Raw genomic sequence first — 25,922 nt, 5'->3', positions numbered from 1 at the left:
AGAACAATTTTCCACGCATTGAACTGAAGCAGGCGCGCGCTTGTCATATCAGCGCAGCAGACGACGCGCGAGCGCGTTGCAAAGCAATAGCCGCAAACGACACGACGGAAATGGGCAGGTTACCCTTAGCGACAAGTGCTCCCAAGCTCCCTTTTAAAAAAACTTTTGATTGTACTTGAAACAACATGAACGCAGTCTAAGAGTCAACGACAGAACAGCTGCGAACGGTCTGCGTTTCTATGAGCGACGGTGATGCGACGCGCGTCCTACTCCGGTGGCGGCGCGTTGCGACGAAAGGCCGCACTAGCCCCGACGGCCAGCTCCCATTGCTCGGCTCTCCTGCTCCTAGGCACGGAAAGTGTAGAGGAGGCACTGGTGGGTGCATTTCGACATTGGGTAGACGTGCATCGTATATTCTCTGATAGATGGCGCTAGGCGGCGATCGTTCCACTAGACGACGTGCGTGCACGCGTAGCCGAGCAAGGTGGAAATCCACACCGTTTTTTAAAGGGTATTACATTCCGTTTCTCGAGACGAGCAGCTGCGTTCTTCATCGCTTTCTTCATCTAGTAAACGAAACAGCTTACGCTCGTTACTTCAACGTCCTTCAGACGGTGGCGACCTTTCTTTTTTTCTTCCGTAGCGTATTTTAATTACGAAGTATTCTTTAGCTACCTCCTCATATTTCGCGATCCACTGCCGGCACGTAAGCCTCCGTTGCGGACCACTGCATACAAGACCAGTTCGGAGTTGGCATCATGACCAATGTGCTCGTACTTCACACACAACCAGCGGTGTGATTTTGCGACGTTTAATGTTTTTTATAGTTTTTTCTTATGAGAAATGTAAAACCTGTTGGGTCGCTTAAGACACCTTGAGAGTAGTGCGATAGCTATAGATTTTAGTATTTGTCGCAACTTCTGTTGAAACTTCTTTGCGTGTATGCGTCAGTTTTTTTGCTTTTGTTGCTCCGTCAGCCTGCACATTCGGGCAGCTCGCTGCAGTAGCAGGCATGCGTTATATATGCTGTGACGGTTCCAACATTTGTATATATAAACATTTTTCCCGATTCTTGACTGTGATTCTCTATCTCGGCTTCTGTTTAAAAACTAGATTGCTCATAACCCAGTGGGCACGTTGTGATGACGTGACACGGTCACGTGACCTCTCTGAAGTAATCATATTTTAGGTGCCACCTCCACGCTGGACATCCTACTCAAAGCACGGTGGCCAAGATGCCACGTTCCACGGCAGACAGGATGCGCTGTATCCAATGCCCAGGTTGCAACCTACCACGGTGGACAGGTTGTGGTGTCGTCACAAGATCACTTGAGATTTGTCGACCAATCAGCGTATTTCGTGACACCGGTAAACGCCCGGCTTCTAGTGTGAAAGCTTTAACGTTAACGCATTAATATACTAAGTTCGCTCAGGCCGGCCATGTGTGACATCACAGATGTCAAATCTGCAAAAATCAAGTAAGTAAAGCTGCAAGAAGTTAACTTTCGAATCAAAATAAGTAGTGGTAATCTGATTTGGGTTAATCCTGTTGGAAGACTAACAATCTGCGGAAAACTGAAGTGCGAGCTCTTGGGATCAGAAAAAAAGGGTTGGATATGCGACCAATAGTGTTGCCATAGTCAGTCTGCCAAGAGTGTAACCAGCTCCACGGAAACACATAGGAATCTGGTTTAAACAATTCCCTAAGTCATGAGGATGGGCCGCTTTATGGCGATCGGTAAACAATGTGTGCTGTTATTAATGTGTTAGCATTAGAGCTCCCATGTCCGAAAAATTTGTCCGTCCTTCTCAAGCTCCGGTTGGCGGGTGGCAGTGAAGAAAGGAAAGCGCCCTCTCAACTGTCTTAGCACATGGGGAGAGGTGGAAGACGAAGAAAGTGTGCGGGTGGGAGAGAGTGTAGAGGGCATACGACGTGCCCTCGGGACAATGGGCACTGTGTCGAACGGGGGGCGGTACAACTCTTTGTAGCAGTAGTGTGGAATCTGCGAAGACGAAGCGCACCCTGTCTTCCTACGCAGCTTGCAGTAATTAGTTTTCTGTTAAAGAAAAGAAGATAATCATACTCGTCAGTATTCCTTCACACATATTTCTAATAAAACTGCCAACTTTCTATGCCGAAAGTCAAGGAAAACGGCAGGCTTATTAATTACATCAACTTTGCTTGCCTTATATAGTTTCAAGAAGCGTTAATAAGTAACGCCACTATGCCAAGAAAGTGTTTGATTATCTAATGGCCACTTCATCACCATCATCATCAGCCTGATTACGCCCACTCCAGAGCAACGGCCTCACCCATATGTCTCTAATTAACGCTGTCCTCTGGCAGCTGCGGCCATAATTTCCTTGCAAACTTAATCTCATCCGCCCACCTAAATTTCTTCCCCTTTACTACGCTTGCCTTGTATTGGAATCTACTCCGTTGCCCTTAAGGTCCAGCGGTTATCTTGCCTTCGCGATACATGCCCTACCCAAGCCAATTTAATCATCTTGATTTCGACCAGGATATCATTAAACCGTGTTTGCCCCCTCACCCATTATGCACGCTTCCGGTCACTTAACGTTCCAGATATCATTTTTCTTTCCATGGCTCGCTGCGTTGTCCTTGACTTAAAGGGACACTGAGGAGAACTCTGTCAGATTTTATTGTTAGCAAATTCTGTTAGTTCGGCATTTCATGGCTTTGCATGTTGCCGCTTGTCCGGGAGCAAAAGATGAAATTTGGATTCGACGATGAAAAAGTTTTTCCCGCCGCTCCAATTCAAACTCTAAAACTCTTATGACGTCACGGAGAACTCTTATGACGTCCTAGCACGGAGTGACGTGAAACGTGGCGTAAATGCAGACTCCGTGATTTCTGGCTACTAGCGGTGCGGTCTAGCAGCGGCCGCAATGAAAGCTACAGCCGCCGCACGTTGAAGGCATTTATCGGGGGTCGCTACCGTCGCATTGTTCACGTTTGCACCGGCGTCTTGCCTGCGTTACGATGGGTCCCGTTCCCGAACCCGACGACGAAGTTCTCGCAAAAACTCCTGCCTGCATTTCAGCGACCTCAGCCCCACAGAGCGTGCGATGCTTTTGAGGGAGCACGGTTAGGTTAGGCGCCGGCAGGTCGTTTCCCCCGTCCTTTGTGAGCTGCCGTTGCAAAGCAAATATCATAGCCCCAGTGCGGTGAGTCGCAAGAGGCCAGGACAAGGTCGGCGCAATCGCAGGCTGGCCGGGGCTTTGGAGCCAACGGATAGTGATTCCTTGAACGGCGCGGAAGGGCCAAGTTATTAATTTTTGTGCCACAAGAAACAGATAGGTGCTCAAGGGCCGTCGCGTTTAAAGTTGGCGGCTTGAAACTAAAGCCGGCGCACGACGCCTCAACGGCTTCTGCTAGATCCAACGGGTCCACTGGATCTGGCTCTCTCGCCCACTTGCATGCACCTCCAGATGTGTACTGTGAATGGATTAAATTAGCCGAGAGCTCGAAAAGAACAGCTCCGTCCAACTGCCGAAGCTATTGAATTACGTCACAACGCGCCCACCACATCGGTTTTCTTTGCTTCCAACATTCAGGTTGTCTTTTGTCTGCCTTCCTTGTGCGAGAAAAGGGCACTATTGGTTTTAAAACAAAACTTACTTCAATATTAAACCGCGCAATCTTCCTTTGTAAGCCTCAGAGATTCGCGATTACCATGTAGAAAGTAAAATTCCTCCAAGGTTGCGCCTGTTATCCAAGACGTCACCACGCTTGTACTTCCGAGATTGGCCTGTAGTGGCGATGCCTGTATTTTGGTTCTTGCTATTTTCCACCTTACAAGAGCCTTGATTTCACTAAGAGAGGCGTTTTGTAATAAGGAGCTGGTATTCTATCGATACAAGCCAACTTCAATTTCTCCTCAGTGTCCCTTTAAGCTGAACCCTTTTCGTGAGCCTCCACGTTTCTGCCCCGTAGGTTAGTACCCGTAAGATACCGCTTTTGCCCACTTTTCTCTTGTGGGTATTGTTAAGCTGCATTCGTGATCTCAAAAACCTTACAAATCCGCTCCACCTCATACTTATTCTTCTAGTTAGTTCGATTTCGAAATCCGGATTGCGGTCCGTTGCGGGACTAGTTAGTGATGATTTTTTTTTTTGAAATTAAACAGTGCTACATATTTAGCCGAACACACAGAAAAAGAAGACAGGACAGGCGCTGTCCCTTAATTTGTTTCAGTGGATTCGTCTAAATATGTAGTGCTGTTAACTTTCAAGAAAATAAAGTACCTGCCCTAAGCAGACGTAACCCCTTACCACTTCCAGCTCCTCCCTTCCAATTGTGAACTGGTGTTCACAGTTGTGAACACCTGTACTAACCAACCTCTTTTTATCACGTATTGACCAGTCACTGACAACTGTACTAGGTGGAAGGAAGCTTTTAAAGATTTTTAGATACGTGGATTATTTTTTAGTTCTTTTGAGCAACCACCATGCTCTGAAGAACCAGGATATGGTGAATGAGGTTTTATTTCAGCTCTGGCAACATGGTAAATGCCTAACCTTTAGTCATGAAATGCCTTCGGGGGACTGCCTGCAGTTTTCAGACATCCACATGACCTTTTCGAACGATGGCTGTGGAGTTCGCTGACCTTTCCGCGAACTCGTTGGCCTTGTGTTCGAAAGGAAGGCCGCTCCAGTGGGGTCGGAAGTCGCCCACAAAGGGACCCGTCCCAGTCTCGGCCTCCCCTGCTTGCGGCGGACGTCCTTCTTTACTCCGCGCCGTCCCGCGCATAGCCCGCCTTAAGGAGCCTAACCATGTACAGCTGTCGACATGTGTTCGTTGTCAAGTGGTTGACGAGGTTTCGGGAACGCACGAGATACGGCTGATTATTATTCGAGGGACCGGAAACCCACTATTCCCGTAACGACGGACTTCTTCTCTTGCGGTGTGTTGTGTAAAAAACTTTAGGGATCGTTTCGTCGGCATACGTTTGTCGCGTGTGCGAAAGAGATAGAAAAGTGGTAGCGGCTGGGCCGTGGGTGCCGTCGGAGAGGGTGGTCGCGTTTGTGCTGTTTGTGTATTTGATTGCAACCTCTCCTTTCCGAAATATTTAATCAGCACTCTTTCCCCAATCTGTGATTAGTTGGCGGAAACCTTATTTTCTTTTCCCTGGCCACTGATTGGTGAGTTGTGTCGCTTGTAATCTCATTGGTGGCGGTCCCCGCTGAGGGCGGAGACAGGGTTTAAAAACAAGCGCGCTGGGTTGAACGAAGGCTGAATTCGTCTGATCAACGGTTTTGTCATGCAAATAGTTTTCTCTTTGCTTTCTTTCTTCTCGTTTTATTTATGTTGTAAATAAATAGTTAACGTTCTCCTTGCTCCGAGTAACGTCAATATTTGCGAGTTATATCCACCGGGTCATCAAGAATCCCCGTTTTCATCAACAAGGTGTTTCCTCTCATCACCGCCTGAAGGGGGAAACTCAACGATGGTGCGTGGTGGTTGTACCGCCTCAGCGCCCAAAAATATCTGTTACCTTACAGTTCGAAGCACTCAGAAACATTTAGGAGGGGAATTCCTGCTCCGTGTGTAGAGTCTGCCCTCATCAAATCGTGTCCTCAAAGGATGAAGGAATATTTTAAAGGTAACGTTGGCAGGCTTGTACGATCGTGGCGGCTGTTGCTCAGACGCTACTGCATATGATGAAAGGGAAAGCGCGGCAAAGGGCTGAAAGCAAAGCATGACCAGTAGTCATGCCGTACGGGCATAAAGTATCGCACAACCTGAAGAAGGTGGCGAAAAAGTACAATGTGCCAATGGTCTTTACAGCACCGTCCAAACAGCCAAAGCTATGCCCCCGTATCACCAATCAAGGAACAAAGAAAAGTGGCTGTGACAAGAAGCGCCCTAGGCCATTTTGCGGGATTAGCCTCGGAGTTGTCTACGAAATACCTCTGGCTTGTGGTGAAACGTACGTAGGCCTGACTGGACACTGCTTGAACGATCGTGCATGGGAACATGGGTTATCGCTAACAACGGGGGACGCATCTAATTTGGCTACGCATTGCCTGTCTTGCAGTGACTGCCGGCCACAGCTGAATGAGATTAGAATTCTGGGCAGGAGCCGCGCTTCAATCGCACGTGAAGTTATGGAAGCCTATTTCATAAAGAAAGGAGGAGATGCATGCGTCAGTGATTCTTCAATTGCACTGTATAATAGTGAGATAACTTTCCTTGATAAGACGATGTAAGTACTGGCATTTGTGTGCTACCGATTGTAACTTGCTGTACCCTTTCGCTGCGCATGATCAAAATGCATTCTTTTTCCTTCATATATGTGATGTGTTCGTTGAATAAAGTCAGTTATAAGTTTGCGTTCGTCCCGTACCCTCTCTAGTGTGTGTGCGTTTCGCGCAACTACCATGTGTGAAGAACTGCTTTTCCTTTTTGACACTTCGGAACATTACTTTTTCGGCATATTAATTTTTAAACCCTCAGTACGGATCTGCCTGTGAAACTCGTTGAACATGTTTTGCAGCTCATCGCTTGTGTGGCTTAGCAAGTCTATGTTATCAGCAAATCGCAGCATACTAAGTGTTCTCTATTAAATATGATCCCAAACTGTTCCTGATCCAGGCCTCTGGATTCCACTTTCAACAGGCCGCGAAAAGGATTAGCGGGATCTTTACCCCTTGCCTACTAACCGTGGACTAACCATTAGTGTTTACCATGGAGTTGCGTTGGCGAGTCCAGGGACTGGAAAGCACAGGTTGGCTGAAGCTGAGGCTGGAAAAATCCACTCAAGCTGAATAACATAACGCCAGTCTAGACGGCGTCCTTGCTGAACGTGTTTATGACAGCGGCATTAGTAGCGCGCTCATGTTTGGAGCGGGGACAGTAGCTCTGCGCACATAGGTGCATTGGCGTCGCTACGACCCCCTTAGCGTCAAAGCACCTCCATGCCATGTATGCAGCAACGCCGCTGAAGACGTTGAACACCTGGCGCTCGTGTGTGATAAGCTGCTCCCGCGCCCTGCCGAGCGCACCACCTTACCACAGGCTCTGGACCTCTCAGTCTCCCTGCAATACGAGGAGGCAGTAGGATAGGTAGACAGTATACCGGAAAGTTGTCTCAGGAGACAAAAGATGTTATGAAATGGCAAAGCATAAAAGCCTCTAACCCAACAAATAGAATGAAATTGGCAGGGATATCGAAGTTTACCAATAAGCGAAAGCAACCCGACATAAGTAACTATTCACGAGTTTCACGCTCTGATGCACCGCCACGCGGCGAAAGTGGTCCCTATCTCCGGTTTGATGGACGGTAGCGGCGATGGCTTTCGGGACTCCGTTTCGCTCCAGTGAGGTGCGACGCTTATTCCGTGTGAATAATTTTCGACTCATTCGTAAATCTAGTTATCTTGATAGCATTTTTCCGCCAGTGAGAGGAATCTGCACGAAAAGGTTTCTGTTTCGGTATGAAAGTAGTAGTAGTAGTAGTAGTGGTTTATTTAAAATAACATAAAAGGAAGGTAAAAGATTTTTGCTAGCCCCGGCATCTGCCATCACGTGCGGCGGCACCTGAGCTGGGGCAGCGGAAAGAAAGGATAGCAGGCAGGTGGGAGAAATGAAATAAAAGAGGTGAGGGGACAGAAGAAAGACAGGGGGGGGAGGTAAATAGTACAGTACATAAAATAGATATACACTGCATAAAAACATTAAAAGTGAACACTATAAATGCAAAATAAATATACTATATACATTATTTACACAAACAGTCAAAAAGTCAGTTGTCTTCGCGGCGCGCGTGTGCTGATGACGGGAAACTCGGCAGTCAATGGTCACACGCGCGCCGCACTTTGCACACAACAGCTGGTGTGGGGCGCCCAGCTGTTAGAGCGTCCGAGGTAGCACACACGAAGCGTTCAGTCACAGCACTGTACTACCTGGCGCAGAACAGGCGGGACGTCAAGCCCGCCTGTTCGAGAAATACACACAGGCTCACCAAGGTTCGCTCGCCTGAAACGCCTAAATATGTTCTACGGCTATTAGTGCGCTTTTACATTCCGTTCTCATTTTCAAAGGTAACCCACCGATACGCATCTCACTTGTATTTTTTTCGTTAGCCGAGTGATGCGAATTCACGGTTAAACTTCAAACTCGCCAAATATACTACAGAGAAAATAAATCGCTTGTTTATCATCACGCATGTTAGTAACCTATTTGCTTTGAGCCTGAGATATGTTCCTACATACGGTAAACACACCCTTGATTTTTTTATAAAACAGAGAAGCGAATCAAGCTTTTTTGAGGTCTTCAATGGCGCAGCGACTTGTGGTGTGTACCGATGTATTTTCGCTGTAGGTCTTTGCTTCTGCACAATTGCTTTTTGAGATGTTAATGAGAGGCTGCAGTTCAGTGAGGTGACCGTTGTGAACATGCAGCCTGTTCTCTGCCAGTTAACAAATCGAGTAATACACCCGGTACTTGTAAATAAAACAAGTCACTTAAATGAAAGATCTTCGAGAGTGCACAAGAAATCGCGACAACAGTAGCAAATGTGCATGCTTATACTCAAAACGGCATGACAGGTACGTTTCAAATTATGTGTATTTTTTGGCAGATTGTTAATTTACTTAAGAAGGTTGACTGCTGGGCATTTTGGCGTATTTATACCCAGCACATCTGGACAAAAGCATTTTTGAGCGGGAAATCGCTTAGGAACTGCGTTTCTTCATGTTATGTAAGATTCCACTATAACAATGAATATATCCACAGATCACCCGACGGCAGTCTTGTATATTTTTATTCACGTTCTTGGTATCGTCAAATGCGTTGCCCGTTCATTTTCCTTGGCAGTCTAAACTTTTCGATGTGATCGCTGGAAACAGTTTAAAAGAAAAACGTTGGTACATATCAGAGCTATTCACTATTACCTTTATTATTTCCATAGCAGTGTCTTACAATTTTCCAATTTTCAAAATTTTTGCTCGACAATGGTAAACTTCACCTTTGAATGGGGCGATAGCAGTGTCCGTTTGCTATAGTTTTGCCCATGAAATTAAGCGTGAATGTATGCCATTCTTAATTCACAATAACGGCCTGTGGGGCGAGTTGGTGCATAATGAATAAACGGCGGCGCAACAAGGACACTAACAAGAAAGAGACACTACATGCGCACGATACCATTTGTTTATGGCAGGGAAAAGTGGCACGTTTAACCATTCAGCTCAAGCATGAGACTCATCGCATTATCGCTGCGAACCTTGCACGTGAAATAAAACGCAGCAACATCAGGATAACAGAAAAGAAAACTTTAACCCCTGGAGATAAACTAACAGGTTCTGATTAAAAGAACTAGAAACAAAAAGTAGGGGGCAATCTTTTAGCAAAGGCAGTGTCAAACAGTTGTGACGTTCCTTGTGTGTGCTACGAGGGTCCGCGTTCGACGGCGCGGCGTAGACGGAGCCCCAGTGGCGGCAAAAGCACTCAAGGGAAAACAATTCAGCTGGAAGAGAGGAGATCGGCGACAGCCGGTCTCGTTTTGGAAGCAGCCAGCACACATGTTTCTACTGTATATGGCTGCAAGCAACTTGAGTGGGATTGCTTTCGGGCCTGCCGCCATGGACCGCACGGAGACGACCCAGGTGACAGCGGCATCATCAATTACCGAGCCATACTCGTTGAGAGTGAACGACCAGAACGAAGGGGTTTAAGCACAACCGGACCCCCTTTCCATAGTGTCGGCACGTGTCGAACGCCGCCGCCGCGGGAAGACGGGCGTTATCTTCCCCAATTGCCGTGGCCGTCCCGGGGACAAAGGGGCCTCGTTTCGGCGCGCCTGGCCCCGTGACAAGACGGCGGGTATCATCACCAACCCTCCCGAGCACATCCCAGGACAAGGGACCACTTTCCCGGCCTTTTAATGACCTCGCGTTCCGGCCTTGAGTGGCGAGTGTCATTTGATGGAGAACGGAGGTCGGTGACCCGCGGGAACCGTCAGCGGGCCAGAGACCGTCGACCACAGCCGACGCTACCTCGACGACAACCTTCTTTCCCTCGGACTCAACACGTGAGGGGGGCGAGACCATAAGTGCGGTGGTGTGTCTGTGCGCCCAAGTGAAAGCCCTAGGCCCCTCCCACTCCGGCGTGGGCGTCCTCACCCTAGGGAGTGTGGGGATAAGAGGATATAAAAAATCGACGAAGAGTACGGAAGAAAAAACGCTCAGGACGACATCGTTCGCCAAGGGGCCTTCCTTCAGCGCCGAAGCCCGACGGCGTGCAGCTTCTGCCAGCAACCGTTCGAGCTCAACTCCGGAGCCCCTCCATCGTCTCCATGAAGTCGTCGGCACGTAAGCTCGGACGCCCCAGCCTTTGATGTATAATCATAAACATGTGTAATTATTGAATATATCTGTTTGTTTAAACTGAGCCATACGGTGTCTTTTTGCCTCTCCGTCCCGTGTGGACCTGCGCATTAGGGGGGGGGGGTCGTCACACAGTCGTAGCAACAGCAGAGTCATACATGAGAAGCAAAAGCAGTCAGAAAGTAATAAACCAATAAACATTAGCAGTCGTAGCAAAACCAGATTCAAAGATATCAAGCAAAAGCAATCAGAAACTGGAAAAAACGACAAAAAGAAAAAAAGATAAAACCAATAACAAGAAATTAACAACCCACCTAAGCAAGTAGCCGACGGCCGCTAGAAATACAGAGCTGTGAAGTCGCACAGTACATGACGTCACAAAAAACTGTCAAATAAGGAAACTTCATTACTACGGAGAGATACCGAAGAGTCGCTAACACAAGTGCTTCCCTTCTTTTTGATCAAAAAAGCCTCAAGAATTACACGTGCCACCTGATCGCGACTCCTGCCCAGAATGCTTATTGCGTTAAGCACTGGCTCACACTTGCAATCTTTAGAATGGGGGGCAAATTCGACCCGCTACCGTTTTCTAACGATTTCTTACGCTCCCGTGCATGAATTTCGTATCCTGTTCCGACGGAGTGGTGTACGAAATCCCACTGACGTGTGGAAGAGCCTAAAGGCCAGACGGGTCGCTGCATTAACGACAGGGTACGGAAGCATGAGAAATCGTCACAAAACTGAAGGGGGTCGAATATGCCTCCCTATTGTAAAGATTGCAAGTGTGAGCTAGTGCTTAACGGAATAAGGATTCTAAGCAGAAGTCGCGATCAGGTGGCACGTGAAATTCTTGAGGCTATTATAACCAAAAAGAAGGAAAGCACGTGCGTTAGCGACACTTCGGTATCCGTCCGTAGTAAATAAGTTTCCTTTCTTGAGTTTTTTGTGACGTCCTGTATTTTGCGACTTTTCTGTCCTGCATTTCTAGCGGCCGTCTGTTGCTTGTTTAGGTTGGTTGTTAATTTTTTGTTATTGGTTTTATCTTATTTTTTGTCGTTTTTTCGGTTTCTGATTTCTTTTGCTTGATACGTTTGACTCTGGATTTGCAAAGATTAATTTTTGTATTGGCTTTTTCTTTTGTGATTGCTTTTGCTTCTCATGTACGACTCTGCTGTTGATACAATTGTTTGGCACGGCCTTTGCTAAAAGATGGCCGCCTTTTTGTTTCTAATTCTTTTTATCAGAATCTGTTAGTTTATCTCCAGGAGTTAAACATTTCTTGTCTGTTATCCTGATGTCCCTTCTTTTTATTTCACGTGCAGGGTTCGGAGCGATTATGCGATGAGTCTCATGCTTGAACTGAATGTATACTTATGCCACTTTTCCGTGTAATAAACAGTTGGTAGTGTGCGCATGTGGTGTCTTTTTCTTTTTAGTGTCCTTGTTGCGCCGCCGTTTATATCAGTATGCGATTAGTAGGTAGAGTTAGAAGAAATAAATTCTTTTTGCAAGCAAAATAAATATTTCTTCTTGAGCTTCAGCAGGGTCTTAGTGGGTAAGACGGCGGCCCGCATTTAATTGTAAACGGTAATCGCATGGTTTCCTGTAGATAAGGTTTTATGCATATAAGCTGTATCTTGGGCGTTAGTATGTTAACATGGAAGGTCCGAGTTTTGTCCACTTGGTTCATTAACGAGAAATCCCATCCAACAGTGCGCTTGAGAGTTTGCATTGTCAGCACGCATATATTTGCAGTTGGCGCGGCTGGAAATAACACCCACCAGTCCGACTTGAGCAGTTCTAGGACGTCTATAGTTACAGAGATGCAAAGAAATTTAATTACAACCTGAAATAAATACAATATTAAGATCGGAATAAACACTTTCATTCGCTGAACTGTAATCTCTACTAAGTCAAACTGCAAGATTCTGTGGTAGACGAACTCGGGCGTTCCTCATTGCACTGGAGTTCTTCACGCGCTCTCGATTTCGCCAAGTGTGATACTGAAGTTATCAGTGAATTCGATGCACTTCGAAAGAAAAAAATACAAACAAAGCACGCACTAGTAGCTTACATGGGTCAGAAAACCCATTACTAAGCAAATGCAATGAAGCTTTCTAGCACCCGCGATCATTCAAATGTCGGCAATAATGCGTGGCAGGCGGCGCCTTCATTGGCTGTGAAGCTCGCGAAAAATATGAAGAGAATCGAGCACACTCTTAGTCACAGAGCTAGACTCAAAGTGGTGAAGACAAAACAAGGTACAGCCAAAAATCAGATGTATGCACAGAGACAAAAATGCAGCGTCATTACAGATCAGGATATGTTCGTTAAAGGAGCCGAGGATTTAGACACAGTTTACAAAGACTAATTTTTTTCGGTTTCATGTGGGTTTTAACGTTCCAAAACGACTCAGGCTATGAGGGACGCCTAGTAAAGGGCTCCGGATAATTTCGACCACCTGGGGGTCTTAAACCAGCACTAACGTCGCACAGTACACAGGCCTCTAGAATTTCGCCACTATCGGATGCGACCACCGCATACGTAATCGAACCAATGTATTTTGGGTCAGCAGCCAATCACCATACACTTAGCCACTGAGGGGGCAAAGTAATCAGGACGATAACGAGAGAGGCAGTAGTACATAGCCACTCGGCATTTCGGCGGTAACAAAAAAACGACACACCTAATCACTAGCCTACAGTTGTTAGGAAACGCATACATTAGGTTCATTTTCATTCGCCCTGAAATAGCGTTGTTTTGTGGCATATGGGTTGCGTGCTCACCTCGCGGTCTGAAGGCCGTAGACTCAATTCCCGCATCCTTAGAAAAAGTTTTTTCTTTTTGCTGTCGACGTCCGTATCTTATGGTCTACTGCTGACGTCATGCGAGAACATGGTGACGTCACTGAGGAATTTGTTTCATGCACAGGGACTGACGCCGCATTTTTCTGCGAAATGGCCACATAATGCATTCGCATTTAAAAAAATGCCTTTGTAGAGTGTCGTTTTACTGTGCTTTACATCGGCTGCAATCTCCAGTGCCCCAAACTAGAAAAAGCTGTGGGCGCCATGCCAAATACTTTCCACTTTTCTGCCCCACTCATCTCAGATAGGTTTTTTTTTTCTTTTTGTGCACAAGTGCGCAAATAATGTGCCTTTTCTGGGACTCTCTGTTAAGCCCGTTTCCGTTCTGACCAGCAGGTTGCAAGGATAAAGCAGAAGACGAAGAAGAAGGAGACGATGGACGAACCTATGTGACGCATGTGGGAAAGTTTAATCTTAAGACCATTTGCTCCTCTACTGCCCCAAAGTTCGCACTTCAGAGAAAGATTTACCTGGAGGTCCCTCTCTCCAGGTTAGGGCTCCCTTTATCTTTGCCAGTATTATTATCGTTTGGTGCGAACGCCAAGGGATTTGCATTCGGTTCTATTTGTGGGTTTCTTCACGATTACATAATTGCAACTGGTAGGTTGATGTGCTAATTCTTTTAAAGTTCTACGAGCTCTTCTTTTTTTCACCGAAATGCTTTTTCACCCCTTAAAAAAATTATTTGAAGTCTCCCGACTCCTTATTGCACCTAATAAACTACTCTCTCAAACACGCTTGGATACCTTCTGAGTGGAAGCTGTCCAAGGTGATCCCTTTACTTAAAAATCAGGGTGGAGGCTATGAATTGGATAATATTAGGCCAATTTCTTTAACATCGAACGTGGTAAAGTTGATAGAAAGGGCGTTACTAATTCGGGTGTCAGCCATTGTGGACCGCAAAAGTATACTCAGCCCGTGCCAACTCGGTTTCCGGCCACGGTGTTCGATATGGAATGTACAGTACTCACGGATTGAAATAGGACATTCGGAGCGCTAGCCTTGCAGTGCCACGCAGGCATGTGGTAAACCACAGGCCGGCTCATTGGCTACTGGAAGGAACAATTCTGCTTTGTAGATGTTCTCCCTCTCACGCCATACCACAATGCACCACCTTGGTTCCATGAGCGTCTACGGGCGGCGCTCCATGAAGCGACGGCCACGCGCTCCGAATGTCCTATTTCAATCCGTGAGTACTGTACATGCTGATCTTGAGAGCAGAATTCTCCTTGCTCGTCGTCAACGCCTGGTCGCGGCTTTGGTTACGTTAGATGTCGCCAAAGCTTACGACAGTGTAGAACACTCCATCCTGATACATAGGCTACAGTCTCTTCAATTTCCAGATTATATAGTTGCATGGATATCTGCATTTCTTCATAACAGAGAATTCTTTTGCGTCCATAATGGTGTTCATTCAGAGAGGTATAGACAAACGCGAGGTGTACCGCAAGGAGTTGTTCTTTCTCCTGTGCTCTTTAATATTCTGTTAAGCTCAATTCCTCTCCACCGCCATGTACGCACTTACGTCTATGCGGACGACATTGCGTTTTTTGCTGCTGCGCCGGATATACATTCTCTGTATGGTCTGTTGCAGTCATATTTGAATACACTTGAGCACTGGTTGAGCGCATTACACCTGAAGTTAAATGTTGGCAAGTGCGCTACTCTTGTTTTCCCTCTATTCACTCCTGTAGTGGTCTCTCTCACTTGCCAGTTAAAAATAATACCGCAGGTTCAATCCCTAAAATACCTCATTTATGACAACAAACTCACCTGGCGACCTCACATTGACCATGTCGCGGCGAAAGGGGCTCGTGCCGTGGGCTTGTTACGGTGATTATGTCATCACCGGTACGGCATGCGAAGAGATGCGCTATTAATGGTCTACATAATGTATGTCAGGCCAATTTTAGAATTTGGGTCAGTGTTGTTTTCAGGCTCGGCTACATATAAACTTCGCCCTCTCGTCCTTTTAGAGAGGGAAGCAGTTCGCATGTGCCTCGGCCTTCCAAAATTTGTGGCTATCATTGTGCTGTACCTTGAAGCCCGCATTCCGTCTCTCTTATCACGACTTCAATTTTTAACTGCGCAAACTTACCTCAGGATCTATGAATCCCATTTCCACTGTTCCCAAAGCATTTTCTGTTCTCAGCCGACCTCCTTTTTTGGTGTCCCCTGGTCTCGTTTCAATTCCCCTCAGGTAGTGTTTGTGCAAAGATTACTTCAGCCTTTAGATGTAAACATTTATGATATCCTTCCTGCGCTTCGGAATGGGCCCACTATCCACATTGTTTTCGACGACATATTCCCAAAAAATGCAAAACTTTTGCCACCGAGAATTCTAAATGGTCTTCTAGAAGATCATCTGAGGACCCTACCTACAGATATAGCAATAGCCACTGATGCATCGCAATGCAATGAAAAAGCAGGTGTGGGAATATTTTGCCCGCATTTAGACTGGTCCTTTTCTGTGCGCCTTCTAGATATCACCCCTATTTTTCAAGCAGAGTTTCTAGCAGTTGTATTTGCTCTACGCAAGCTAGGCCCCGCTATTACAGCAGTTGCAGTAATTACTGATTCTTTATCTTTGTGTTCGTCCCTCGCTGCACAGGTTGACGGTCCCATTTTATCAACTTTCTTATCCCTACTTCCTCCGCATTTGAGCCTTGTTCATTTAGCATGGGTTCCCGGCCACAGCAGTGTGACAGTAAATGAGATTGCTGATAATCTCGCAAAGGCTTCCCTCAGCGGCCCCGTGTTGCCAATCATCCCGGCTACAGCCTACATTACAGCATCTAGATTTCGGCGACGTGCGTTTTTAAGAACGCAAGACACATCACTTTTAACATCGGCGGATTATGAGCACCTTAAATATTATTGGAACAGGAAAATTTGTTGCTCTCGGCAGCTTGAAGTATCACTGACGAGGCTGCGCTGCCGCATCCCCCCTCTAAATTTCTATTTACACAAGTTGGGTTTGGCGATCTCTCCCCTTTGTGCATTTTGCCGTGAGCCAGAATCTATTGAACATTTTTGGCTGTATTGTCGCCGATTCAACTCACTGAGGAAAAGGTTGCTGGAGGAGCCCTTGCAGCATCTTGGCCTTAGTTTGAGCAGCCCGCTCTTGCTATCATTTGGCGCCACCGCATTTGGGTTCAGCCACAGATCTGTTTGCACCGCTGTTCAAAATTTCCTGATAGAATCTCACCGACTGCCTTGCTAAGTGTTCCAACCTTTTCTTTTCTATCAATTATTACATTTTGACTAAATCATTAATATTTAATCCCTCTCTTTATTATTATTCTTAAAACTTTAAAATCAAAACACTCATCCCTTTCCTGTTCATGACAAAAAATTCACCGGTGTTGCGCTCCCACCTGCTTTTCCTTTTTGTTAACTGCGTTCAGGTGAATAGCCACCCGATTCTTGGCCGATCCCCCAGTGTGGGTATGTGCCATCTTTTGATAGGCTAACAACAACAACAACAATAGCCACCCGATTCTTAGCCGATCCCCCAGTGTGGGTATGTGCCATCTTTTGTTAGGCTAACAGCAACAACAACCACAGAGTCCTAACGTTGGCGCAGGATCGTCCGTTTTCGGCCGCTCGCCAGCTACTCGACCATCAAGACTTCGGATCGAGCGAAACAAGGTGGCCGGGGCCGTCGCCGGCGTCGCGTGTTCGCTGTCCTTGGTGGTGGCCACCTGCGTGCTACTCCGGCTTCTCCTCACGCCGCAGTCCGGAACGCACCGGGTGAACACCGACGCGCCCTTTTGCTGCCCCGACGAAGCGGCCCAGCTCTTCGCCGTCATCAGCCGAAGTGTTTCACCCTGCCGCGACTTCTTCGCCTACGTCTGCTACAACGCCATCAAGCAGGGCTTCATCCAGGAAGGCGTCAGCCGGGACATGCTGGTGAGCTCCACTCCGACATTCATTTCTCTTTATTGGATCGATATCCCCTTTCCTTAGTCTATTAGAGGAGATTTGAAAGCAAAGAGAAGCACCTTCCTCACTTTCTTCCTCGTTCAAGAGGGAAGAGGAATGGAAGGCGCCTCCGGATGTTCTGTGCACACGATGAGCAGAAGCAGGGTGGAAGGCCGGTCGTGCAGCAGTGCGCCTATCGCAAACATCTCCTACAAGTTCCGGGCTTTCTGTCCGCTAAAACGATACATAAAGATACGCCTGGAGGCCCGATCTTTTGTTCATGTGCAATTTGGGAGGGGGGGGGGGGGGTCGTTTGAGGACGGCTCCATTTGAACCATGTGTATGTTGGACCTTTCTCGTCGACGCAATGGCATTAAGCATGGCCGACCACACCTTTTCTCCCCTCGCTCCCCGGCTGAATCTTTCTCAGATATAACTATTTAAAGGTTAGAAAAAGGCAGCGCCACTGGTTACGGGTCCCATAAGGATAACTTAGGATGCAACATGTATGCCATCAGTGGAAAATTTAACGACGCCCTTAACAATACAAATGGCAATTCTACTGACGTTGAAACCTTTGCGATTACTATCATGTATTTTTTCTTGCACCCGATAGGTTTCTCGTGTTCTGATCAGCATTAGATGTGAGGTTGTGCACCATGCATTCACTTCCAAAACATGAGACATCATTATCCCCGGGCCTATTTGTGTCTATTTGAGCAACATTGATGCGTTTATTTTCCTCTCAAAAAATGTGTCATGTCCACCAGTTTTATTTAGCAGGCTCTCACAGCAGTCGGCGCATCATTAGTGACTACGTTCGAGATGAAATTCTATTAGCTGCGTCTCAGAAACTCTTTTTCAGAATAAGCTACGCTCAAAGCAGAATATGATCTGTGTCCTGCGGCGATCTTTTCACCATAGTGCATAACCGACGGAGTGCAATGGATAAAAAGGATTAAAAGTGGGAACAAAAACGCTAAGGTAATATCGCCATAGAAGTCTGGCTCAATCATAGAGCGCGGTTTTGTGACGGCGTGCTGGAAGTCGGAAATTAAGCCTCGTTATAGAGAAACGCCGTACAATGTTGAATAGAAAGATTTTCATCGAAAAGGCAACTTTCCTTGCCATGCTAACCAACCCAGGAACGATTGCGACAGGCCCCATTTCCTTAGCGCTATGAAGAAGTAAATGGCTCAGTAGGTTCCTTTTAAGTTTTCCGAACTCCATCGAACTATTCAGGCTATTAAATACTACTTCCAATTTTTCTTTTGCTTTACAGAATAAGATCAAGGGTGATATCATCAGAGGCAGCGACCGCTTTGAATCACCAGCTGCTGCGGCTCTGCACGGCTTCTACACGTCTTGCATGAACGAGATATGGCAGCGAGAAAAGCGCCTGAGAGAGATCGCCTCTGTCTTCCTCGACGAAGTCAACGCAAACAGAGCCATGGGACACGCCGAACTGCTTCGCTTCGCCCTGTCCACCCAGCATCGTTACCGGCTGAACTTTTTCTTCACCATTTATTTCCACCGATCGTTCACCCTATACGAACGAACATACCTTCGCAGTGACAACTACGACAATTTTTGTGAGGACTGCTTCCCCGCCGCGCTCTCGGCCGTCAACGCTCGCCTGCGCACCAACTGTACTCGGGGCGACTTTTTCGCCATGAAGCAGATGCTATCTGGTGTGGACGAAGACAACGAGGCTCATGGGTTGGCCGTGGAAGAAATTCTTAACGCCCTAGGGAGAACGAACGCCTCATGGTTAGAAGCCACTATGAGAGAGTTCTTCCCCACCTTTGATCTATCGACGCCCACATACGCTATCTCCAAGGAAAGCCTGCTCGATGAAATTCGTATACTCTGGAACGTCTCGATTCAACCCCTGTCGCTGGTCTACATGCTGACGACGGTCGTGATTGAGGCAATGAGCCACATCCAGGTGGACAGGGTGCTGGACGCTCCGACTCCACGCACGTGGAGGATATGCGACGACCACGGCTACGGGTACGACGAACTCTGGCACGCCACGTACGTTGCGGCCCTCACGAGTGCTGCCAAGGATCGCCGAATGCGCGCCATCTTCGAGGCGACCCGAGAGGCCGCAGCGAACTACGCGCTGCTCCGGAGAATCGTGGCAGCCGGCAACCAGACGGCGCACTTCGACGCTCTTCTCGGGAACATGTCCCTTCTGCTTCCCGGCGACCTCGTCCTCGGGCACGTGGCTGTGCCCGACATGCCTCCTCGCGGCTTCGTGCGCAACTACTTCCGGGCGCTGCGCTTCGAGTTTGAAGTCAAGCTGGAGAAGCTCCGTCGAGGCATGCCCATCTACCACCAGCATGATGATGAACCGAACTATCGCACGCAGTGCTTCAACGAGACCAGCCTCTACGTGCCACCGACGGCGTACAGTACGCTTGGGGCCAGCACCAGTAATTCCTTGCTGGCCGACGCACCCATTTTTGCGAGCGACATAGGGACTCCGATATGGAGCGGCGTCATGCGGCACAAGCACTGGAACTCGCACACTCTTGCTGCTATCGAGTCCTACAGGTGACTACCGCATTTCTTGTCTTCAGAAAATGCTGTTTATGACTACAGCTGCTAAATGACCAACTCTGGCATGGAATCTTTATACTCCAGAGTTCCAAGTGCACCGGATAGGTCAGGGCGTACTTGTTTTATTTCGTCACCAGTAGACGCCACCTAGCACAACAATCGCTATGACATTTTAAGCTTCTCCAGTCCACTGAGGCGATGCACGCACTTCAAGCGATATTTTCTTTTTAGATGCTTACTTACTAGCTATTTCCAGACGGCACATATTTACTCAGTTTCGATCACAAACTACCAATAGAATTTTTAAGGCATATAAATTTCCAGTGGCGGCTGAGGGCCTGCATTTTAATGCGATTTGCCTTCTGCAAGCCTGACATCAAGCGGAGCCTTATAAGTCGGAGCGAGCATTTTCTGAAGGGGCCCTATGTACTGTTTTTGTTTTGGTTTAGCGAACAAATATAATACAAAAGCAAGGTCGACCACCTACAAAAAGTTTTGTGACAAATTCCATATACTGTCTATATACTTTAGCGCATATCGTCTGTATACACTGTTTATAGACAAGTCCTTTTGACGGACTGTATAGAATTTGTGGAATTATGATCATACGCTTTCTGCACACTTTATCAATAAACATACCGCCGCATTGGCTCAGTAGTTAATGCGCTCGCCTGCTAACCTTAAAGACGCGGCTTCGATCCCGGCTGAGGCGGTCGAATTTCGATGGAGGCGAAATTGTAGAAGCCCGTGTACTGTGCGATGTCAGTGCGCGTTAAAGAACCCCAAGTGGTCAAAACTTCCGCAGCCCTTCACTACGGCGTCCCTCATAGCCTGAGTCGCTTTGGTACGTTAAACCCCAATTAACAATGAGCCATTTTTCAAACAACAATAATCTATCGGAGTGTACTGAAGAGGCCTGTACTGTAGCCATCCTATGCCTTTACGGCCACACGCTTAAAGCAGGCTTTTATTTATCCGTCTAAAGGAGGTCTAGAAGACAGGGTTGTATAGATTGTCTGTTGACGCACGCCCTAGGGATATATAGCCTTGTACTGTTAGTAGACATTTGTCTAGAGATAAGGGTCTATTAGGCCTATAGAAGAGAGCCGTCTGCAGCCACTGAGCAAGATTTGTCGGCGCACCGATCACATGTTCAATATACCAAAAGAGCTTTTGTAGAACTAAGATTTTTATTTTAAATTGTGAGCTTTACTTCTGGGCGATCTCTGCAGATGGTTGTAGAACATGGCAAACATTATGTAGGCGTTGGAGCTCTATAATTAGACAATTGCGTGAAATTTATAAACGTTCTGATTTTTTTAGAGTGCCACCTTATATTAATAAAATTTACGGCAGTCAATATCAAAGGTTCCCCAAGTTAACTTTCTTCTATCGGCAGTGTGTTCAATACTATACTGAACGAGAAAATACGCCTCTGAAAGCTCGTCGATTTGGCTTTCCGTCATTCCACATTTATAAATTGTAGTCGCTTTCATTTCTAATACGGCATATAGAGAGGCCGTTTGTGTATTTTATGACGTATGGGCAGTTGAACGTGGTTTCGTCGAAGATACTACCCGCAGTGACACCATTTATAAAGTATACAACCCAGAAAGCCAATTCAACAATCTTTGAAATGAGCAGTTTTCACGTTCGATACCTTTAACCAAACTACCGGCAATTCAAACACTGCGGGCTCACCATTTATGTTGACGACCTTCAATGTCACTGTATAATATTTCCCCCTAAAGTGAAAATGAAAAACCTCAGTTATTAAATAACTGCTGATAGTCTAATGTCCGCCTTGTTGCACAATCCACCTGCTGAGACCATACTGAGGCAGAGCTCAAGGTTCTCATACTGTAGGCGCTATCAAGTTCATTTCAATTATTTATTTCAAAGTTATGCAAACTAGGCAAAAGCAATTGTAAGAAATGCACTTGTTCATGAAGAAAAAATCCCAGGAACACCTATTTCTGTTAGATGTTTGCAGAGAGATAGCACTAGCAGCTATTGATGCTCTTACCAAAAGTGGCGTCACTTCCCGTCTGGTGACATCACTACCCTCTGGTTAATCAGCCAATCGGCGTTCTCCGATCTGACCACATGACATTCTTCCAACTAATCAATAAGCTAATTTAGCTCCCGACGAGGATTCTCATGCTGCCGCACTAAAATGGAAAACGTTTGTTAAATTCTCAAAATCATTCTATGACGCTGTCGCTACACTGCTTTGGGCATAGAGTTCCTTAGTGTACCCTAGAGGGAAAGCTGGGGGCTTTTCACTTCATCCACCATAGACGCCCAAGGCATGCTTTGATTTGAAAAAAGCAAACTGGGTTGACATCTAGTGGCTTGTTGACTGTGCTCCGGATTGGGTTTATTTTTGTTCTTCGCTTTCGCTTTCACTCCTGTAGTTTTCAATGATGTTTTGTAAGCTTTAATGATGTGTACTGCAGCTACTCATAAAGTTCATCTGAGATCCGAGACATCCTAAGGCGCTTGACACGAAGCGAGCTGAGCACTGTCTGGTGCCTGCTAGGCCTAAAGTCCGTTTGCCCCCTGACTGGGAGCCATTTATGCAGCAAGCTGGGTTTTGCTCAGCGGGAACCTGTGCTACCTGTGCATTGAAATGTGCAAGAAAGGAATAAGATATTTTTTTTCTGTGTACTGACAACGCAACAGCCCGCTGCTGTGACCACTCTGGACATTTCTCGTAAGAGTCTCAGAGACAAGTTAAAAGCGAAAATTACTTCGACAAACGCAATTTATGTTAACCGTACTCGCCGAGTTTACGTTTTATTTATTTGGAATACTGCCGGTGGCCGCGCATTGCATACAGCCACGACTTCCTCTTCGTGAAATAATTTCGCAAATACCCGCACGTTGCCAGTCTCAGGATACACACGGCCGTCACTTACTTGTGGTAGGAGAGGTTTCAATTCCTAATTCATGTTTTTGTTGGCAAAGTCTAGAAGCGCAGCCCCAGCACATGCCAACAGCCGGCACTTGTGCGCGCAAACTAGTCTCTCATAGAAAAGCGGGTGCTCGGGCGCGTTTCTGACGGCGCAAACACAGCCTATATACACGTACATGGGTGCGTCCCTCAATAGCTGTCTACACCAAGGAAACTTTAATACTTTTCAGAATACGAAAACGGAAGCTTCTAAAGCGTAGCATTTTAAGCGCTAAGAATTTTTTTAATGAATATTGGCTGTGAAAAGTGTGTCTCTAAAACGCAAAAATTATTTTCCACGCTTCGCTACATATGGCAGCATGAAGAGAAAGCCCTTTCTAGCCATGATCAAATTCGGTTGTCGTTTGCTTTTCTCCTCATTTATTGCAATGCAAAGTAAGCATATTTTATTGCAGGACATACTGATTGCAAAATAACGCTTCCTTGCAACATATAATTTGGGAAAATTTGTATTTCTGCAGTCACAGTCAAGTTTTAGCGCCAAGACAAGAGCGCCTTGCTGTCTTCCCGGCATTCCCACTGTGGATAAAGTGTTCTTTCATGGATCCCTCAGAAACTCGCATATACGCTGGCGTCAGCTTTCCCTCTAGGATATATGTAATATTTAGAAACTATATGCCTGTGGGTCATATATTCGGCGTCTTGAAGATACATACTGCGCAGAGGAAAAAACTAAGAGGGTATGACTGAAATTTGCCATATGAGTGCGCATTATACACCTTTAAACCTTGGGCATTCCTTGCGATAAACAACATTTTAAGATGCCAAGCGGCATTAGTAATCGGCACGTGTAACCAATTATGTGTAACCCCTCATGTAATGTCCCGAAAGGGACCTTTGAGGAAAAATAAATAAAATAAATAAGTGACTTTGATAATAACACTACAATAAAGATCAACAAACTTGCAGTATTCAAAGCAAATCTGATTTTTGGGCCCGCTTTGAAAAAGGCATTTCCAACGCTATGCTGCGCCAAATGCCGTACTATGATCCTTGAGCGGTGACAGGCCCACTGAAATCTCGCCTGCCGAGAACGAACCGTTCATCATGGACTTGCAGCATTAGCATGATGCACAAATAAGACTAGCATTGCCATATATAAAAGCGAATCATGCGTATGCATGGCTACAGCGTGCTCATTCTGCACCGTGTGCGCAACGCTTTCGAAAAAGCTTTGTTTTTTCGCAAGAACAGGACCGACGTTTCCCTGCTTAACTCATAAGCGCTGCGTTGAGATAACAAGACAAAAATAAAGGCTGGCAACTGCACAAATTATGTTATTCTCCCTAATCAGCGCATAGGCTGTTGTCCTCAGTTACGTCGTGCCAATACTGCGTGCGCCGTCGCTTTGACTTGCGGCCATCTTGAGCGATGCGCTGTGACAGCTCTGGAGTGTTAGCCGAATTGCTTACTTGTGGAAGGCAAGAATCAACTACAGCAACTTAAAATCAGCTGCAGATAATGCCTAAAGCTGCCCGGCAAGTTCATATCTCAATGACGACGCGCCTGCAAAATGAAACATATCAAGTTGATGATTACCTGGATGGAAGAAAAAGGTTTTAGTTTATGGGTGTTTAACGCCCCAAAGCGACTCATGCAATGAGGGACGCCGCAGTGAAGGCCTCCGGAAGTTTCCACCACCTGTGGTTCTTTAACATGCATCGCACACTACACGGGCGCCTAGCATTTCGGCTCCATCGAAATTCTACCACAGCGGCCTAGATCGGACCCGCCTTTATCGTGTCAGCAGCTGAGCGCCACAACCACTGAGCCACCGCGGCGCCAGGTGGGCGGATGAGATTATTAATTAGGAGCAGGGTTAATTGGAAAGATACAGGAGAAGCAGTTATCCTGTAGTGGGCGTGGTCAGGCTAATTATTATGATTATGATGAACATTGTTTATAGATAAAACGAAACTAGTAATCCTATACACTAATAGAAAGACAATCTACAGACTGTGTGTGGGTAAAACAAAACTTGGATATTTAATCTTAGGTCGATAAACAGAGATCGTCTCTATACCAAAAAGGAGATACCTATTGGATGGCAATAGAGTCTATAAGAAGTCATATAATCTTATCCGGAAACTGCCAATAGTTTTCAATACCCCATGCATACGCTGTGTTTAGAGGGACGAATTCAAATTGGCTTGTACACTACAAACTCAAGTTGGCTTATACCGATAGTGTACCGCGTTCTATTTTCAAGGAGACCACACACACCGAAAGTTGAGCTTTTGTAAGCTAGAAGAGAACAAAAACAAAATACTAGTGTGTCAAATTCTGGCCGATTTCACGAGTAAAAGATATGCGTCGACGTCAGTTTTTCGGCCCTGATCCCAAAATCAACTCTACACCGTCATACACCTCAAAACGGTGGCAACCAGTCCTTTTCGGCAAGCGCGACGCTGGTTTGAATTCAAAGGGTAAAGGTTTTTGTTTTAAATCCAGTATTCTTTCCGCGGCAAATGCTCCCGGGCGGACGCCTATATACCACAGGTTCCATTTCCTTTCGCACTCATCAGCGCACTGATTGGCACTACTGGGAAATTCTTTTCTGCCAATAATAGAGTTGTCGTTCGTGTGCACTTAAAATCATGTTGCTAGCTGATTGAGCCGAAACTAATGCCCTCTCATCGTATCTGAACTTCGAACGTAGCCAGTGCGTTCTGGAGTCCCTGACGGACTACATGTCGAAATCCGACGATCTCTTGGAATCCACGGTGGCCTTGCCAATCGCCGCCAGGGTAGCTGCTTCGGGGGGCGTCGGTATTTCCTCGACCTCGCCGACGGCGACGGACTGGCTGGACATGCGGATAATCTGGAGCCTCTACCGAATGTCCAAGGCGCAGTTCTTCTACGCTCGCTATGCCTACTTCCGGTGTAGCGCTGACGGGGACTCCATGTTTCTTGTCAACGAGGTTCTGAGCCGCACCGCGGACTTTGGCGCCGCATTCCAGTGTAATGCTCAAGACCTGGTCAATATTACTGCGTGCGCCGACGTCACGCAGTGACTGTTGTTTCTGTGTACTTTCTAAGCGTCACTATCGTGCTCATGTCGCGATTTTTCTGTTGTTTTGTTTACTCAGGCCTAGCGATGGACAGCTCCAATGACAGTCATTGTTGGTGCATTTCGATTACGTTCGGACAGACAAAGATGCAATCTTTTATGAAATGTGAACAAATTTGCTATCTTCTCATTCCAGCCGCTGGTCACAAAAGCAAGCCACTTGAGCGCT

Source organism: Amblyomma americanum, chromosome 2 (assembly GCF_052857255.1).
Source record: "Amblyomma americanum isolate KBUSLIRL-KWMA chromosome 2, ASM5285725v1, whole genome shotgun sequence".
Taxonomy (NCBI): Eukaryota; Metazoa; Arthropoda; class Arachnida; order Ixodida; family Ixodidae; genus Amblyomma; species Amblyomma americanum.
The sequence above is the reverse complement of the archived record's forward strand: the minus strand, read 5'-3'. Positions refer to the sequence as shown.